This window comes from Lactuca serriola, chromosome 8 (genome assembly GCF_051521515.1).
Source record: "Lactuca serriola cultivar US96UC23 chromosome 8, Lser_US96UC23_V15, whole genome shotgun sequence".
Taxonomy (NCBI): Eukaryota; Viridiplantae; Streptophyta; class Magnoliopsida; order Asterales; family Asteraceae; genus Lactuca; species Lactuca serriola.
The window spans coordinates 200614944-200623401 of NC_136415.1; the positions used below are offsets into that span (position 1 = coordinate 200614944).

At 36.3% G+C, this 8458-nt stretch overlaps 1 long non-coding RNA gene across 2 annotated transcripts; it reads right to left on the reverse strand.

Annotated features, from left to right (window-relative positions):
* Window positions 1–6792: 6792 nt before the first annotated feature.
* Window positions 6793–8080, reverse strand: LOC145071096 (uncharacterized). 2 transcript variants are annotated; one of them, XR_013690236.1, is made up of 3 exons: window positions 7942–8080; window positions 7377–7685; window positions 6793–7278 (listed from the first exon to the last, which is right to left on the reverse strand). It is a non-coding gene; the product is annotated as an uncharacterized LOC145071096 (long non-coding RNA). The 2 variants fall into 2 exon arrangements; XR_013690235.1 differs by having other exon boundaries at window positions 7244–7278; window positions 7377–7407.
* Window positions 8081–8458: the final 378 nt, after the last annotated feature.

Sequence of the window (8458 nt, forward strand, 5' to 3'; positions counted from 1 at the left end):
AGCGTCAAAAATGACTTTTTGATAGAAGATTACTTAGAATAAATAATCTTAACCAAGTTATAGTATATGTCATAAGGATTCCGTACATATAAAGAACGTTGAAATCCAACTTATAACGAATAAGTTATGACCCGTCGAAGTTTTATGGTTAAACCGACACGACATCGTGTAACTTAAAAAGTGAATTTTTAATAAATTACTTTTTAGCCTTAGCGATTTAAACGAAAGTTGTAGTATACGTTAAACCGAGAGCGTGCGTAAAAAGAACACCTAAATATGACTTCGTATGAGGAAGTTATGATTTTCTAAGATTTAGCATAGTAGTGCACAACCCGAAATTCGAATTTTAGATCGATCGATTTTTAGCTGTCACAATCTAGACAATAGTTGAAGATCTCGTTAATAGGATCTCAACGATAAAAAGACAGTCGAAAACATAGTCTGTATGTAAAAGTTTCGAATTTTACACGGTTGTTAACAGTGTAATCTTCTTATACTGTTAAATTTATAATCAGTCGAGAATTAGCCAACGAAGTCTAAAAGAAAGTTGTAGCGTACGTCGTCACCTACGCGTGGATATAAAGAACGTTGAAAACGGAGCTTGTAAACGGAGCTTGTATGTGAAAGTTACAGAATTTAGAAGTCGGAAGGGTGATGTTGCAAAGGGTGTGACGTGGCCAAATCCTGGCCCTTGCTTTCTCCCCACACCTTGCCACCAGCTGGTGACACTTAGCACTAAACTCAATGAGTTGGAGGCTCAGAACTCGCCGAGTTGACCCGTTTTTCAGCCTATAAATACCATGTGAGGCTCACTCATTTTCTTCACACCTTAACCCTTATCTCACTCTAACTTCTCTCTATACCTCTCCCAAGCCCTAGTACTTCCCAAGTGCTAAGAGGCAAGTCCCGGGGTGATCGAAGGCTCCGAGAAGAAGAGTTTTTCGGCTCGGAAGTTCTGCCCCCGCAGAGCCCGATTCCTAGCCAAACCCCCGATAAGTGAGATATGCCTACCTTACTTTAAGAATAGCTTATGTTTAAATTTATTATCGTTTTTAGGAAGTTATAAACAATATATATTATAAAATATGATATAAAAAGTGTTATTATAATATCTATTAACTACTCGCGGTACGGGGAATCCGGTTTAAAGGGCCATCTAGGTTGTTGGATTTCAGAAGTGCTATAATGCCAAAATGGTCATGCCTTCCGGTGTTTCATGTATGTCCCCTATCTGTTCATAGTGGTTGAAATGTATTGTTTAACGTTTATAAAACAATATCGCTCGTAAATAGTTGCGATAAATATTAGACTAAAATCTAGTGTAATGATAGTAGGTTTCATCGAAGAAATTTATAATTGATGGAAGCGAAGCGCTGCCCGGGTTTGGAATCATCACCTTAACAAGTGAGTGCATAGTTACTTTCATCTTACACATAGATATGAAGTATTTAATATAAATTATGTGCGATGTGTGTATATTATCTATGTTCTTGATATCTATATTTGATGAACCGAGTATACATGTTTTATTTGATGTAAAATATTATAGAGAAATCGAGTAATTGTATGTGTATTCCATTTACAGTACATCAATATATATAGAGATATGAACTGAAATATGAGAGATATTCTCCTATTCTAAAGGGAAGTATATACTGACTTTGACTATTCTCCTATTCTAAAGGGAAGTCTATACTGACTTTGACTATTCTGCTAATCCAATAATACACGTTTACAATATTTGTTAATAACTACATAGGTATTTTATACCATTAAAAATATTGTGTAAAAATGGGTAGATGAATGATGAGGGATGAAAGATGATATAGATGAACATTGGCAGTTATGGACTTAGTGCCCTGTAGATGAACATTGGCAGTTGCGCCATAACTAGTAGATGTTTTTGAACTACGATGTACTCTAAACATCCTAGCAGCTGCGCCTAAAGGATAATATCAACAGATGTGCCTAATAGAGAACGTCATAATCCTGGCAGTTGTTCCTAAATGATAATATTGACAGTTGTGCCTAATAGATAACATTGGCAATTACGAACTTCGTGCCTATTCCTTAGGAGAATTCTTAGGAATAAATGAGTGAATGATAGATAATTCTTAGGGTAGATCCTTAAAAAATAAAGAAGATAATGGGGATGGGTAACTAAGTTAATTGTTTTGTAACGACCGAAAAGTCCAACTAATTTAAATTTTTCAAAAACAATCAGATTTCATTTATTATTACAAAAAGGTTTTCAATACATTATTTATTAGAATATTCTCAGGTCCATTTCAAAAAAAAAAACATAAACGCGAGGGACGGTACGATCACGCCTTTGCCCTGCCACAGTCTCCCGAAGAACCTGAAAAACATTAAACCACAACTGTAAGCCCGAAAGCTTAGTGAGATACCCCCAAAATACCAACCACATATACGCCCTTCCAGGCTACGACCTTCCGGTCCAAAACATATTGCCTTCCGGCCCATAACATATTGCATTCCGGCCCATAGCATAAAAAGCATACATAACATAACAGAACATAGAACAACCATGCATATCGGGTCTACTGTGTGACTGGTCCGCCGTATCGGGCCTTCAGTCTGCCGGATCCACCCTCCGAGTCTAGTCATGTCCTTTGAGTCTATAGTGTGGTTGGTCCGCCCGCACCGGGCCTTCAACCCACCTGGTCCACTCTCTGAGTCTACAGGGTGACTGGTCCGCCCGCATCGGGCCTTCAGTCGGCCTGGTCCACTCTCCGAGCCTCGGCACGTCTGGTCCGCCCTCGTGGGGCCTACAGCCTATCCGGACCGCTCGCTGGGCCTTCGGCATAACCGGTCCGCCCTGGGTATCTTGGCCTACAGCACAAAGCAGGACCCGCCTCAACCCATCCCCAGTCCAAACAACCATGTGCACATAACATACAATCATATAACAGTCATAGTCAACAAACTGAGCAAGCAGATCACATAGCATATCATTACCCTAACCAGGTTACCGACCTAACCGGTCACTAGCATAGCATCACTCTACATATCGGGAAACTGACCTTAACTAGGTCTCCAACATGTACCATCCTAGCTACCAGGATGCAGACATATCAAACAATAACATAATAACCATATCCGAATCTCAATCCAATAAAGGGCCGGCCTTGGTGCCTTAGACCCTGTTGATATAGTGAGGATAACTCACCTCGAAATTGCCGGCTGAAAGGATAAGATCCCGCTGCTCCGAACTCTGACACGAACTCCTCCACTGAACACCAAAACACTCAACTCAATATATATATATATATACCCTTATTTACCAAAATACCCCTGGAAGACAACTGGTCAACCCTTGGACAAGGTCAAAGTCAACCCCTGACTGACTCTACTCGGCGAGTCAACCCGATGACTCGCCGAGTCCCCAAGCTCAGAACTTCCCTCAATCCGCGACCTGACTCGCCGAGTCACCCCGAGACTCACCGAGTCCAACCACTCTGAGTCCACTCGCACCCAACTCACCGAGTCATCCCTTGACTCAACGATTCTCGACTCAACCAGAAAATATTGGGACTCTTCGACAAGACTCGCCGAGTCCAAGAACAGACTCGCCGAGTATAAGGCTATCTTCAACCTACTCGCCAAGTTGTTCATCCAACTCGTCGAGTTCCAGCTCATCTTCAAGCAACTCGTCGAGTCCACCCTTGTGACTCGCCGAGTACCACCAGTCTGAATCCATACAGAAGCATTCCAGGCCATGCAATTGATCCAAAACATAGATCTAGCCTCCTACAACCCATCCATCACGTAAAGTGGCAAACTTTACGTGAATCCATGAAGATCTAGGCATTATGCACATTAGGGCTAAGGTTTGGGACAAGATAGATTCACTCAACACTCAACACAGGGACTTTATGCACATTTGGACCATCACCACTCCAGATCTGAGGTAGCATCCTCAGATCCATCTTCCAATCCTGAATAACTCATGAAATACACCCAAAAACCCCAAAACAACCCCCCCAAAGAAGACAACAAGGGGGAAAAGAGCTCAAGACAGAGGATCCTTACCCCAAAGATGAGCCTAAATTGATGTAGACTCCAGATCTCCAAGCCCTCTTGAAGCTATCCTCAAATTCCACCCACTTCTCTCCACCAACCCTTTCTTCCAAGCTTCAATCCTCTCAATAATGAAGTTATTACGTTTGGGGGTGTTCTCTGGAACTCTCAGGGGGTATAGAGGCTAAAAAGGATGCATAACATCCTTTAAATAGGGGGCAAACCCCGAAGGTTAGGGTTTTCTTCACCCAGCACCAACTCGCCGAGTCCAGCCGCCGACTCGCCGAGTTGGCCAATTAACACGTGACCAATTCGCGACCCTACTCGCCGAGTCCACCCATGGACTCGCCGAGTTCCCCTTTTCCAATTTCCCCTTTTTGCCCATCAACTCTACTCTTGGTATTTCGGGATGTTACATGTTTGATGATGAAACATAATAACTTTATTATTGTAGGTTGAAAACCCTATGTACTCACCAGGTTTCCCAACGTGACCCGCTCAGCTTATTCATATCACAAGTGTCGATATGAAGCTACATTTCATTGAGAGATTAAAGGAGAAGTAAATCACTAATGTAAATGAATGTAAGATCTATTTATGCTTATGTTTATGTATTGACAATGATATCCCAAAGTTTTAATATAAACAAAATACATTTATTCGGAAATGCTTTGATAATATATTTATCATGTTTTCTGGGAACAAATTCCGCAATATTATTCTTTAAAATTGAATACTCTGATTTTCAAATAAACATAATAAAAAATTTAAAATGACCATGAATTTGAGGATGTCACAAATGGTCAAATGGTTTACCAAAGGTCACAAACTCAGTCCTTGCTAATTTATTTTATGGAAATGGTCTCACTGGTTTGCAAAAGTTGCACGAATGGCCCTTTTTAGTAACTCCGTCAATATTCGCCCGTTAGGCCATATCACGTGGGAGTATTTTTGGTATTTTCAAGTGTAACAGGGACTAAATTCATAACATTTGATAAACCATAGGGACTATTTCTTTCCATCTTCATTTTAACCATACGATTTAGAACGTACAACTAAGATGAAATATGTATTTTAAAAAAGATATATAACCGAATAAGTTTTTTATGTTTTTTAAATACATATAACCGAAAAATGGTTTTTTGAAAACTGATTGGACCAAACCGAAAACATATTCGACCGATTTTACCTTCCAATACAACGTAATAACATATTATACGAAAATGTATTTTTTTAAAGACATAAAAAATATATTTTACATAAAATAAATACGATAAAATACATTTTGTTTTATTTAAAAAAATTATGTAAAAAAAGTTTTTTGTAATTTATTTATTGTTTATGTTTTATCGATTTTGTTATCACATAATTTAATTTTAAAAAGAAATAAACCATGTGAGCATTCAGCTCAGTTGGTTATCCCCCCTTTCTTTAGCCATTTATTTGTCTTTTAAAATAAACTTCAAAAATAGTTATTGTAGTTTACCAAATGTTACGAATTAAGTCCCTGTTACACTTGAAAAGACCAAAATACCCCCATGTGGGAGGCACGTGATATGGCCTAATGACCAAATATTGACGGGTTACTAAAAAGGGTTATCCATGCAACTTTTGCAAACCACAGGGTCTATTTGCATCAAAAAAAAATTAACAGGAACTGAGTTTGTAACCTTTGGTAAACTATAGAGACCATTTTTGTAATTTTGTCTTGAATAAATAATTTATTTGTTAAAGGTTTTATTAATTTAAAAATAATAAAATTAGGTTCTGGTCTTTTATTCTGTTGATAAAGAAGGTTCTAAGAAAACTCAAAATGTTTTATGAAATAAAATGAGTTTTTAGTGGTCATTCAAGATATAATAGATTTCATTCACTAAACCCTAATTGCTTCCTAAAACCATGTAACACATCTCGTTAGGGTATAATTGAAATTATAATAAGAAAAACATTTATAGAAAAATTCCCAAAAATTTAGAGCTTATGTTTGTTGAAAATACTTTGGTCCCAAAATAATATACTTAAACCAAGTTCGAAAACACAAGGTTGTTAACAGTAAGCATATCAAGAAAAGATTCAAGATCAACACACATTATGTAGCCTTCTTAAATTTCAAGCTAATCCCTAACCCAAGCTTGAGTCTTCAACCTAAAAACATCATATTTTGGACAATTTTTCATGGGGACAGAAAGATTAAGAAGTTAACATTTAAATGAATAAATGTTTGGTCAACAGTGACGTTGTTTAACAGCCAAAAATTTTTAAAAAAGATACATGAAATAACATTGTACTTTTATTTTTTGTTATCAATCAAAATCATAAAATTTTTAAAATATTTCTCGTAAAATAAACTTATAAATAAAAATGGTCAATCTTAGAACTTCCAACTGCATTTTATGATGAAAATGAAAAAAGAAACACCTCCCACCTAAGGTAGGAAAATTAAGAAAAATGATGAAATTAGAGTTCTTCATAAATGATCTATTCCATTCCATTAGGAAAAAAAACAAACAATTGTTTTATTTCAGTGGAATAACTCATTCCATTCCTTATCCGATTTTACCATACCAAATAGTAAAAAAATATATATATATATATATATATATTACAAGAGAAGTAAAACTAAGAATTTTTAAAACTATATTTTTCAATAAAATATAATTGAAATGAAGAATTAGTTGTTAGTTTAAGTAATAAAGAGATATATGACACAAATAATAAAAAATCTTCATACACGTGCACTAAGCTGTAATGTATAGGAGAAAACCCCAAGCTTAGAATATGTATGCAAAACTGTCATATAAAATAAATACACAAGTCTATGTAATCATATATTAAAACTTAATTTTACAAATATGGAAGAAAAGAGACAAAAGTCTGATTTTGGTTAATCAGTTTTTCGTTTAAGGTTTAGAGTTTAGGCCAAACTAAATATCCTTAACTGCTTTTTTCATAATATCCACCGATATCAATTGGTCATTTGATCCAATGTGTATAGTCTGAGATGTCTTCATTCGTTTTTTCTTGACCATTGCATGCACATTAAAAAAACGGTCAAAATAGATACAATAATATGTTAACATCCATATTTTGCTCTAACAAATTCCCAAACTTTTATGTATCAATTTCTATTTGATGTTACATTTATGGACAACATTTTTGGTATCTACCTATATTTCTCATCTAAACCAACACCCTTAGCTGCCTAGCATCATATTTGCAAACTTCCAATCCACTTTCCTATAAAAAAAGATAAAACGGTACAAAAAAGGCTTTAAATGAATGGTTTCCATTAACAAAATATAAAATAAGTAAAAGAAGGCACTTATAATTCTCACCACTCAAATCATTGATTTTACTTTGTGCTTCCTGTCAAATTGAAAGAGGAATAAATGTTAGTCAAAACTCAGAACCAAAATGGTTAAGGGCATCAAGAAACCCATACGATGACTAAATCCAAAAAGTGGCTAAGTCTCATCCCACACCCAATTATGAAAATACAAATCAATCTTCAGAATCATAATTCGTAAAAGTGGTGGTACTTGTACTTCTTTATGTTATGTTGAGAAGATTGAAATGAGCGTTGATAAAGTTGACGATGAGAAAGACAATCCGAGAGTTTAGGCTAACAGTCAAAAGCCCTATATCTGACAAAATCGAAGAAATATAAATTTGTTTGCTGATTTTTTTAAAAAAAGGAGATTTTATAGGGTTTTGTCGTCATCCAGAGTTCAATTTGAAGATATTTTGCTGGAATTTGATCAAAACCCCTACTCCGACTACCCAGTCTCTGACTCGGGTTCGTTGAAAATTGTGTGGTGTTCCTTTGTTTGATAAAAGAAATCATGTATGTTATGATTTGGGATGGTGTTAATAGGTAAATGATAAAATGTTGATGCTTACCAACTGTTTGATGAATTGCCAAGGCGCATTATGAGGAAAGAAAAAAGCTAGAAGAGCATATGGTGTCTCCTCTGTGCTTGTCTCTGTTGAAACCAAATTGAGCGAGCCATAAGAATTCAATATTAAATGTTTGAGGAAAAGCTTCGCCATAACCTGTACATGTTTTTGAACTACGATGTACTCTAAACATCCTAGCAGCTGCGCCTAAAGGATAATATCGACAGCTGCGCCTAATAGAGAACGTCATAATCCTGGCAGCTGCTCCTAAATGATAATATTGACAGTTGTGCCTAATAGATAATATTGGCAGTAGTGCCATTGGCAATTACAGACTTCATGCCTATTCCTTAGGAGAATCCTTAGGAATGAATGAGTAAATGATTGATAATTCTTAGGGTAGATCCTTAAGAAATAAAGAAGATAATGGGGATGGGTAACTGAGTTAATTGTTTGATGATGAAACATAATAACTTTATTATTGTGGGTTGAAAACCCTATGTATTCACCAGGTTTCCCA